General features: G+C 48.6%; 1 protein-coding gene across 2 annotated transcripts in view; it reads left to right on the plus strand.

The window, feature by feature from the left end:
* Nucleotides 1-4861: 4861 nt before the first annotated feature.
* LOC121314029 (villin-1-like) overlaps nt 4862-12504 on the plus strand; it is a 53142-nt gene continuing 45499 nt past the window's right edge. For both annotated transcript variants that reach the window (XM_041246804.1, XM_041246805.1), the window contains exon 1: nt 4862-4979. The gene's annotated coding sequence lies outside the window, so the exon portion shown is untranslated. The remainder of the gene's footprint in view (nt 4980-12504) is intronic.

Consider the following 12504-nt stretch of genomic DNA (forward strand, 5'->3'; position numbering starts at 1 on the left):
CTCCAGGAGCGGAGTGGAGTACTGGCTCTCCAGGAGCGGAGTGGACACCCCTTTCTTAAAGGATAAGAATCTCAAGGTTTAGAGAAATAATCTGTGTGCTTTTTCACTTTTAAAGAAAGGTGACTGTTGGAGGCTCTTTGACCGCACCCCTGCAGCTTTTTTCTGTTGAACTGTTTCTTCTATAGTTACACAATACCCTTTGGATGGTCCACTTTCATTGGCCTGCACTGTTCGGGGGCTATGGCTTTTACGTAATGACTCATGATGTTTCTAGTGGAAGTGCCCAGGTTTAGTTCTCCCTGTGATAATGATGGAAGTGCGCAGGTTTAGTTCTCATTGTGATAGTGATGGAAGTGTCCAGGTTTAGTTCTCATTGTGATAGTGATGGAAGTGCCCAAGTTTAGTTCTCCCAGTCTCCCTGTGATAATGATGGACAGTGAGAAAGCTGTTCAGGAATGTTCTGAGGTGTTACTCAGAACCTGAGGATGGTGTTTCTGGAAGGAGTTAATCCTATTCAACTCAATGGGGCTTTCACCCTCCCAGGGAATATTCAGCCTTTTCCTACAGTGCAGCTATCAGCCGAAGGGAGGGTACATTCATTTTAATGTGAGCACTTCCAGGGCTGGGATCATCAGCAGGTGTCTGGGGTTCCCTAGCATTGACACTTGTTATAGTTTGGTTGGATCTTTCCAGTAAAGCATGCTTGTATGGAAATAAACAAATAGCTTTCAACATTCAGAAAGCCATCTTAAAAGACCAGTTGGCCTTATTGTTAGATACCTGTTAAAGGGAACCATACCGTTTTATATTAACAGCGATTGGATTGGTTGCTGGCCTCTCAAACCGGCTGTCCTAGCACACAGACTGAGAATGCAATGACTTATCAAGCAGGTGTGCTCGCTGTGTCGTATACGTGTGTGTTGTATACAGGGGGTTATTATTGTTCTTTCGGTTTGTTTATGCTCTGTCTCCTAGCTACAGTAGTCTAGAGCCTGTTATGTGCATGAAGAGATTTTCCATCAATGTCCAGTTTTTCGTTGTGTTTCTTCAGTTGAGCGGATTGAGGTTGGCTTTTCAAACACACCCAGCCATTGAGGGTTAACAGGATGTCCTGTTCAAAGGAAGGACTTCATTGTTTGGTGCCATGTGGAGAAGAGGAGGCTCAATAACTCCCTGCTCCCTGCACTCACACTGTAATGCTGGAGGTCCTGATCCAGCCCGTTCAATAACTCCCTGCTCCCTGCACCCACACTGTAATGCTGGAGGTCCTGATCCAGCCCGTTCAATAACTCCCTGCTCCCTGCACTCGCTCTGTAATACTGGAGGTCCTGATCCAGCCCGTTCAATAACTCCCTGCTCCCTGCACCCACACTGGAATACTGGAGGTCCTGATCCAGCCCGTTCAATAACTCCCTGCTCCCTGCACTCGCTCTGTAATACTGGAGGTCCTGATCCAGCCCGTTCAATAACTCCCTGCTCCCTGCACCCACACTGGAATACTGGAGGTCCTGATCCAGCCCGTTCAATAACTCCCTGCTCCCTGCACTCACACTGGAATACTGGAGGTCCTGATCCAGCCCGTTCAATAACTCCCTGCTCCCTGCACCCACACTGTAATGCTGGAGGTCCTGATCCAGCCCGTTCAATAACTCCCTGCTCCCTGCACCCACACTGTAATACTGGAGGTCCTGATCCAGCCCGTTCAATAACTCCCTGCTCCCTGCACCCACACTGGAATACTGGAGGTCCTGATCCAGCCCGTTCAATAACTCCCTGCTCCCTGCACTCGCTCTGTAATACTGGAGGTCCTGATCCAGCCCGTTCAATAACTCCCTGCTCCCTGCACCCACACTGTAATGCTGGAGGTCCTGATCCAGCCCGTTCAATAACTCCCTGCTCCCTGCACCCACACTGGAATACTGGAGGTCCTGATCCAGCCCGTTCAATAACTCCCTGCTCCCTGCACCCACACTGTAATGCTGGAGGTCCTGATTCAGCCTGTTCAATAACTCCCTGCTCCCTGCACCCACACTGGAATACTGGAGGTCCTGATCCAGCCCGTTCAATAACTCCCTGCTCCCTGCACCCACACTGGAATACTGGAGGTCCTGATCCAGCCCGTTCAATAACTCCCTGCTCCCTGCACCCACACTGTAATGCTGGAGGTCCTGATCCAGCCCGTTCAATAACTCCCTGCTCCCTGCACCCACACTGTAATGCTGGAGGTCCTGATCCAGCCCGTTCAATAACTCCCTGCTCCCTGCACCCACACAATGCTGGAATGCACCCACACTGCAATGCTGGAGGTCCTGATCCAGCCCGCTCAATAACTCCCTGCTCCCTGCACCCACACTGCAATGCTGGAGGTCCTGATCCAGCCCGTTCAATAACTCCCTGCTCCCTGCACCCACACTGGAATGCTGGAGGTCCTGATCCAGCCCGTTCAATAACTCCCTGCTCCCTGCACTCACACTGGAATACTGGAGGTCCTGATCCAGCCCGTTCAATAACTCCCTGCTCCCTGCACCCACACTGTAATGCTGGAGGTCCTGATCCAGCCCTTCAATAACTCCCTGCTCCCTGCATCACAAATACTGGAGGTCCTGATCCAGCCCGCTCAATAACTCCCTGCTCCCTGCAGCCACACTGGAATACTGGAGCTCCTGATTCAGCCCGCTCAATAACTCCCTGCTCCCTGCACCCACACTGCAATTGGAGGTCCTGATCCAGCCCGCTCAATAACTCCCTTCATTGCACCCACACTTAATACTGGAGGTCCTGATCCAGCCCCTCAAGAACTCCCTGCTCCCTGGTGCTAGAACATCTCAGGATCAAAACACTTCATGACACTGACAAACTGCACCCAAGCTCTTCATGACAGCTGTGGTGACAAACTCAGGCACCCACTTCATGACACTGACAAACTGCACCCACTTCATGACACTGACAAACTGCACCCACTTCATGACAATGACAAACTGCACCCACTTCATGACAATGACAAACTGCACCCACTTCATGACACTGACAAACTGCACCCACTTCATGACAATGACAAACTGCACCCACTTCATGACACTGACAAACTGCACCCACTTCATGACAATGACAAACTGCACCCACTTCATGACACTGACAAACTGCACCCACTTCATGACACTGACAAACTGCACCCACTTCATGACACTGACAAACTGCACCCACTTCATGTCAATGACAAACTGCACCCACTTCATGACAATGAGTGGATACAGGTGAGTGCAGTGCAGAGCGGATATAAAACAGATTACTTTCAGGTGCAAGGGTGTTTATTGAAAATGGTTTCACACTGTCCAGAGCCCTAAGGCAAACACCTGTAAATAATAAATGCTGGAGTGATACAGTGGCGAGTTTCACTCGTAACTGTAATCCCCGAGTTTGAACCGTAACCAAAAGTCCAGGTTTCACACACACAAGACAGGGAGTGAAATGAAGTGCTGGTGGTGATTACAGTACTGTGTGAAATGCTGGGGTGATGCTGGCTTGCACTCCAGCTCCGGATCGTGTTACTGGGAGTCTATTGAGACAAACAACTGTTACAGCCGACACTAGCAAACACAAAACAAACACTCACGCTTTTCAGCAAATATGATGTTCCTTCAAGGTCAAATCCAGATTACTTTGGAACTTTCAGTAATCCTTTTTGGCATCTATTTGGAATTCAGTTTAAATTAAAAAGCGAACGTAATCCTGTGATAAATGTTTTGTGAATGAAACCAGACAGGATAGTCATTAGGGCTAGATCAAGGGCTAAAGCGCACAGACATTGCCCCCGCAAATCACGTCTTAATTGAGTGTTTATGCCATTGCGTGTGTTTTATAAATCCCATCCAAGAATTCAGAACCCTCAGTGCCCGTTTAACGGTCGTAAAACACGTGCAATCCTTTTAATAATCTGGTCCTCAGTCTGGTGGCTCTTCTTGTGATTTCAGTGCTGGATTTTCGTTTTAAACTCATTCTGAGAGGTGACAGACAGGGAAGGTGTACTGTATCAGATGATTAGGCCTTCTGTTTTGTTAGGAGCCGGTTCAGTTTTTTACCACACTGAAAAGGAGGTGCGGTTCAACGGCATACCTATATCTTTTTTCTGATTTCTAGCTTTCTACCATTTTGCAGTATAACACAATCGCCATGTATACTTAAAAATACATACAGCATCTTTGCAGTGTTTCAAATCACTATATACTCACATACACTCACATACTTGCTCACACTCGCACAGACACACGCACTCAGACAACACACACAGTCACGTATGCACACACACACATACTTGCTCACACTCACACAGACACACGCACTCAGACAACACAGTCATGCACGCACACACACCATTCACACTCACACACATACTCGCTCACACTCAGACACTACAGTCACACATAGTCGCTCACACAGACAACACACACACACACTCGCTCACAGACACATGCAGTCAGACAATACAGACACAGTCACAGACATACACACTCACACAGACATGCATGCGCAAGCACACGTAGACACATCCAGTTACATGCACATGCTTACATACACGCACACGCAACTGCTTACACTCGCACACGCACACAGAGGACAAGTTTGACTCATACCTCCCATTAATCTCACAACCATGAGCAGCAACACAGAAGAACAATGGCTTTATAAAAATAAATAGTGAAGCAGTGAAAGAGCCCCGCCTGCCTGTGCCAGTGCTATCTCGGGAGCAGGTGCGTTTGAGAAGAGTTGTCACACAGGTGAGTAGAGTGTGTGTGTCACACAGGGTAGGAGGGGCCAGCTCAGTGCAAACACACACTCAGAGAGAGAGAGAGAGAGAGAGAGACAGAGAGAGAGAAAGACAGAGAGGCTCTGCACCACACCCTCACACGCACACACAGGCTCAGAGGAGAGGAACTTCAGGGCAGCTCAGCTCACAGCACCATTTCATCAGGTCGAACCCGGTAAGGCTTCTCTTGCTTTCCTTGCCAGTATAATCTTTGTGCAACTCATTATCTGACAGAGATACCTGCAGTGAAGGGAGTTATTTCTATTGAGGAGGTGTTAGGGTCAGGGTTAGGGGTATAATTCAAGTCTTGGGGAGGGGAGGGGGTTAGGTATGTAGCTACTGTTTTGGGCGTGTCAAGCAGTTTTCCAGGGCACATAAGGTTTGTTTTTTCTTGAGCTGGTTTTTATGTTCTAGTGTACTAATTGTTTTTCGTAATTTTGAGATTTGTGTATTTTAAGAGAGGGGTGTTCCACTCCAGGTTTAAATGATAGAATTAATTACAGCAGAGTCTGGATCGAGGTTGACTTTAACAGTTTAGAACATGGTTAGGAACACAGACTAGGACTAGTGGAAGGGCCTGCTTTGGACAGCCCTGTTTTAAGATGTGCTGTAAACAGTTTGCTTTTAAAATTTCAGTTTAGCAGTGACTGGTTCACGCTGCAAGAATGCTTGTTGAGATCTGTGGTAATGTTTAAAGACCTCTGAAATAGAAAGGGTGGAGTGAGGCAAAGAGGCTGAGTTGTGGCTGACTGTTTCTGGAAACAATGTTTAAATAGGGTGTAGAAGTTAATAATTAACTAGGATGAATAGGAGTGTTCTGAGTAGTACTTTGAGAAGCACTGATGCTTTAATAATGTAATTCACCCCACATAGTCATTAACAAAAAATAAATAAATCACCGTTCTGAGCTGTGTTGAAAAGCAAGTATTGTATAAAATTACAAAGCAAGTGTACTGATTTCGTGCTGATAAACATACACAGCTGTTTGTTTTTACTGTCTTTCAAAGGCATCAACATGAGAAGTGTGTGTCCTTCTGCATTATCATTTCATAGAAACATAACATTGTAGAATTCTTGAGAGAGCGACAGCGGCACTGCCAGCAGTGAGACAAAGTTTGTATAAAGACACACGAAGGGCGGGGCTGTGGAAACAGTAAGACTCTTGGGCAAATATTTTGAGTTCTGAATTTGATCCCAAGGGAGTTTCCTCTTTCTGGAAGATTGTTTTATGTATTCATTTGTTATGTACAGTAGCCTGGATGCACACTTCTATGTGTGGAAATATGATCATATGAAAGAGTATTGAAGTGTTTTTAAACTTGTTGCTGGTGTGAAACGGACCTTATCCCTGACTGCTGTATAGCAATCACATGCCCTGTAACTCTCTCCTCTCTCCGGAGCACTTGGGGGGAGTTTGTCTCTTAATGAATTACACTCCGCTGGCACAGTGAACTCAGCACTCAATCTGCCACACATTACTACCCTAGTGATTTTCTCTTGTGTTCCTGGTTGCCTGTTGAGGTCTGTGTGCGCTGGGTTACTGCCTGGAGTGCTGGGAGCCTGTAGCCGCTGTGTTCATACAGAGGGCTTTGGAATTCCCTGCTCAGCTGCAGCTGGGGTGTTTATTCTGTTCACCTTTTTAAAACTTGGCTCAAGACTAGTTGCTTATTTGACAGGGCCTTTGTCCTGCAGTGGCTTTATTTGTGATGTGCCTCCGTGTGGTTGTGCAAAGTGGTGCAGTGGAGCCGGGACGCTGTTCCAGCACTGCTTTCTATAGACAGCAGTGTGCAGTGGAGCCGGGACACTGTTCCAGCACTGCTTTCTATAGACAGCAGTGTGCAGTGGAGCCGGGACGCTGTTCCAGCACTGCTTTCTATAGACAGCAGTGTGCAGTGCAGCCGGGGCGCTGTTCCAGCACTGCTTTCTATAGACAGCAGTGTGCAGTGCAGCCGGGACGCTGTTCCAGCACTGCTTTCTATAGACAGCAGTGTGCAGTGCAGCCGGGACGCTGTTCCAGCACTGCTTTCTATAGACAGCAGTGTGCAGTGGAGCCGGGACGCTGTTCCAGCACTGCTTTCTATAGACAGCAGTGTGCAGTGGAGCCGGGACGCTGTTCCAGCACTGCTTTCTATAGACAGCAGTGTGCAGTGTAGCCGGGGCGCTGTTCCAGCACTGCTTTCTATAGACAGCAGTGTGCAGTGTAGCCGGGGCGCTGTTCCAGCACTGCTTTCTATAGACAGCAGTGTGCAGTGTAGCCGGGGCGCTGTTCCAGCACTGCTTTCTATAGACAGCAGTGTGCAGTGTAGCCGGGGCGCTGTTCCAGCACTGCTTTCTATAGACAGCAGTGTGCAGTGCAGCCGGGGCGCTGTTCCAGCACTGCTTTCTATAGACAGCAGTGTGCAGTGGAGCCGGGACACTGTTCCAGCACTGCTTTCTATAGACAGCAGTGTGTAGTGGAGCCGGGACGCTGTTCCAGCACTGCTTTCTATAGACAGCAGTGTGCAGTGCAGCCGGGACGCTGTTCCAGCACTGCTTTCTATAGACAGCGATGTGCAGTGTAGCCGGGACACTGTTCCAGCACTGCTTTCTATAGCACACCAGTGTGCTGTAGAGCAGGAACTCACATAATAGACAAGCTGAGTCACATGACTCCCATCTCCCGCAGAGCTGTCTGATTCAGTCAGCAGTCCTCGTGATCCAGTGACAGAGCATGAGGAACTTCATCTGTTACGATCTACTTCTTTAAGAAGGCTAACAATGCTGACGAAGACGACACCCACAATGCATTTCCTATTTCTGTATATGTGTTACTAGAAGTTCAGTACGCAAATAAAATGTGACTTTGTATAATGGTTCTTGTTTAAGGTAATCAACATGTTGGTGGCGTTTTGGCACCTTATAGATGTAGGAATACACCAGTGGTCATACATGAAGGGTGCCAGCGGAAGAATTGATTGTGTTTTAGAATTGAAAGTGTGTCAACGGTTAAAGTTGCTTTACCAGCAAACCCATGAAAAGCACAAAGCAACGGATTTAAAAATAATGTTGCAAAAGGCCGCCTTGCACAGAATGGAGTTTGCGCCCCTACAAGCGTGACTGTTATAGTGGTGATTTACCTTGCTGGTGGGATCCTGGATTGCTAACCCTTACACTACACTGTCACACGCTGACATCATCTCCAATAAACCGCTGATCCTGCATTGCAATCCCTTACACTACACTGTCACACGCTGAAATCATCTCCAGTAAACCGCTGATCCTGCATTGCAATCCCTTACACTACACTGTCACACGCTGACATCATCTCCAATAAACCGCTGATCCTGCATTGCAATCCCTTACACTACACTGTCACACGCTGAAATCATCTCCAGTAAACCGCTGATCCTGCATTGCAATCCCTTACACTACACTGTCACACGCTGACATCATCTCCAATAAACCACTGATCCTGCATTGCAATCCCTTACACTACACTGTCACACGCTGACATCATCTCCAATAAACCACTGATCCTGCATTGCAATCCCTTACACTACACTGTCACACGCTGACATCATCTCCAATAAACCACTGATCCTGCATTGCAATCCCTTACACTACACTGTCACACGCTGACATCATCTCCAATAAACCACTGATCCTGCATTGCAATCCCTTACACTACACTGTCACACGCTGACATCATCTCCAATAAACCACTGATCCTGCATTGCAATCCCTTACACTACACTGTCACACGCTGACATCATCTCCAATAAACCACTGATCCTGCATTGCAATCCCTTACACTACACTGTCACACGCTGAAATCATCTCCAATAAACCACTGATCCTGCATTGCAATCCCTTACACTACACTGTCACACGCTGACATCATCTCCAATAAACCACTGATCCTGCATTGCAATCCCTTACACTACACTGTCACACGCTGAAATCATCTCCAATAAACCACTGATCCTGCATTGCAATCCCTTACACTACACTGTCACACGCTGACACATCTGATCCTGCATTGCAATCCCTTACACTACACTGTCACACGCTGAAATCATCTCCAATAAACCACTGATCCTGCATTGCAATCCCTTACACTACACTGTCACACGCTGAAATCATCTCCAGTAAACCACTGATCCTGCATTGCAATCCCTTACACTACACTGTCACACGCTGACATCATCTCCAGTAAACCACTGATCCTGCATTGCAATCCCTTACACTACACTGTCACACGCTGACATCATCTCCAATAAACCACTGATCCTGCATTGCAATCCCTTACACTACACTGTCACACGCTGAAATCATCTCCAGTAAACCACTGATCCTGCATTGCAATCCCTTACACTACACTGTCACACGCTGACATCATCTCCAATAAACCACTGATCCTGCATTGCAATCCCTTACACTACACTGTCACACGCTGACATCATCTCCAATAAACCACTGATCCTGCATTGCAATCCCTTACACTACACTGTCACACGCTGACATCATCTCCAATAAACCACTGATCCTGCATTGCAATCCCTTACACTACACTGTCACACGCTGACATCATCTCCAATAAACCACTGATCCTGCATTGCAATCCCTTACACTACACTGTCACACGCTGACATCATCTCCAATAAACCACTGATCCTGCATTGCAATCCCTTACACTACACTGTCACACGCTGACATCATCTCCAATAAACCACTGATCCTGCATTGCAATCCCTTACACTACACTGTCACACGCTGACATCATCTCCAATAAACCACTGATCCTGCATTGCAATCCCTTACACTACACTGTCACACGCTGACAATCATCTCCAATAAACCACTGATCCTGCATTGCAATCCCTTACACTACACTGTCACACGCTGACATCATCTCCAATAAACCACTGATCCTGCATTGCAATCCCTTACACTACACTGTCACACGCTGACATCATCTCCAATAAACCACTGATCCTGCATTGCAATCCCTTACGCTACACTACACTGTCACACGCTGACATTCATCTACACCAATAATCATCTCCAGTAAACCACTGATCCTGCATTGCAATCCCTTACACTACACTGTCACACGCTGAAATCATCTCCAATAAACCACTGATCCTGCATTGCAATCCCTTACACTACACTGTCACACGCTGACATCATCTCCAATAAACCACTGATCCTGCATTGCAATCCCTTACACTACACTGTCACACGCTGAAATCATCTCCAATAAACCACTGATCCTGCATTGCAATCCCTTACACTACACTGTCACACGCTGACATCATCTCCAATAAACCACTGATCCTGCATTGCAATCCCTTACACTACACTGTCACACGCTGACATCATCTCCAATAAACCACTGATCCTGCATTGCAATCCCTTACACTACACTGTCACACGCTGACATCATCTCCAGTAAACCGCTGTAGTAAACTTCTCTAGAGAATTATTCAACCTCCAGCAACCACTGGTGCTGATTCAAAACTAAATGAACGCTCGTATGCATCTCACATTGTATTATACAGTCCAGTATCTGTTTTAATGGATCATTAGCCAGGTGCTGGCCCCAGCATATGGGCATTCTGTGGAGGTAAAGATTCAAATCAGACCTCAGCGTGAGTGTAATCAAACAGACCAGTATGTTGTCATTCTCCAATCATGTTATTTACCTCCACAATCATAGCAACTGTCGTCAAGGCACCCGGGGAGTGGGAGCGATCTTCCTGGCCTGTGAAGTGTAATGCAGTGGTAACAGAAGCAGGGTTTACTGAGCAGAGCAGGGAGCTGGAATGCCAGCTTGCTCCTGTAAGGTTGAAGTTGGTTGGGAGCAATCGTGTGAGCAGTGATTCTCTTATTATCATGTTGCACTCTGAGGCTCTGTATTTTTAATGGCACTACAGTACTGATATGAGTTCAAATTTGAATACAAATACTATGCAAATCGACAAAGAAAAAACTCCTGATCCCACTGTAGAGTCGCCTTGTTTTCAGATTCCTCTACCAGAACACTGGTACCGCTTTCAACCCCCGCACCGGCAGAACCTGAAAACTGCACCGCTTTCAACCCCCGCACCGGCAGAACCTGAAAACTGCACCGCTTTCAACCCCAGCACCGGCGGAACCTGAAAACTGCGCCGCTTTCAACCCCCGCACCGGCAGAACCTGAAAACTGCGCCGCTTTCAACCCCAGCACCGGCAGAACCTGAAAACTGCACCGCTTTCAACCCCAGCACCGGCAGAACCTGAAAACTGCACCGCTTTCAACCCCCGCACCGGCAGAACCTGAAAACTGCACCGCTTTCAACCCCCGCACCGGCAGAACCTGAAAACTGCGCCGCTTTCAACCCCAGCACCGGCAGAACCTGAAAACTGCACCGCTTTCAACCCCAGCACCGGCAGAACCTGAAAACTGCACCGCTTTCAACCCCAGCACCGGCAGAACCTGAAAACTGCACCGCTTTCAACCCCAGCACCGGCAGAACCTGAAAACTGCGCCGCTTTCAACCCCAGCACCGGCAGAACCTGAAAACTGCACCGCTTTCAACCCCAGCACCGGCAGAACCTGAAAACTGCACCGCTTTCAACCCCAGCACCGGCAGAACCTGAAAACTGCACCGCTTTCAACCCCAGCACCGGCAGAACCTGAAAACTGCACCGCTTTCAACCCCAGCACCGGCAGAACCTGAAAACTGCACCGCTTTCAACCCCAGCACCGGCAGAACCTGAAAACTGCACCGCTTTCAACCCCAGCACCGGCAGAACCTGAAAACTGCACCGCTTTCAACCCCAGCACCGGCAGAACCTGAAAACTGCACCGCTTTCAACCCCAGCACCGGCAGAACCTGAAAACTGCACCGCTTTCAACCCCAGCACCGGCAGAACCTGAAAACTGCACCGCTTTCAACCCCAGCACCGGCAGAACCTGAAAACTGCACCGCTTTCAACCCCAGCACCGGCAGAACCTGAAAACTGCACCGCTTTCAACCCCAGCACCGGCAGAACCTGAAAACTGCACCGCTTTCAACCCCAGCACCGGCAGAACCTGAAAACTGCACCGCTTTCAACCCCAGCACCGGCAGAACCTGAAAACTGCGCCGCTTTCAACCCCAGCACCGGCAGAACCTGAAAACTGCACCGCTTTCAACCCCAGCACCGGCAGAACCTGAAAACTGCACCGCTTTCAACCCCCGCACCGGCAGAACCTGAAAACTGCACCGCTTTCAACCCCAGCACCGGCAGAACCTGAAAACTGCACCGCTTTCAACCCCAGCACCGGCAGAACCTGAAAACTGCACCGCTTTCAACCCCAGCACCGGCAGAACCTGAAAACTGCACCGCTTTCAACCCCAGCACCGGCAGAACCTGAAAACTGCACCGCTTTCAACCCCAGCACCGGCAGAACCTGAAAACTGCACCGCTTTCAACCCCAGCACCGGCGGAACCTGAAAACTGCACCGCTTTCAACCCCAGCACCGGCAGAACCTGAAAACTGCACCGCTTTCAACCCCAGCACCGGCAGAACCTGAAAACTGCACCGCTTTCAACCCCAGCACCGGCAGAACCTGAAAACTGCACCGCTTTCAACCCCAGCACCGGCAGAACCTGAAAACTGCACCTCTTTCAACCCCAGCACCGGCAGAACCTGAAAACTGCGCCGCTTTCAACCCCCGCACCGGCAGAACCTG

Source organism: Polyodon spathula, chromosome 4, assembly GCF_017654505.1.
Source record: "Polyodon spathula isolate WHYD16114869_AA chromosome 4, ASM1765450v1, whole genome shotgun sequence".
NCBI classification, from domain to species: Eukaryota; Metazoa; Chordata; class Actinopteri; order Acipenseriformes; family Polyodontidae; genus Polyodon; species Polyodon spathula.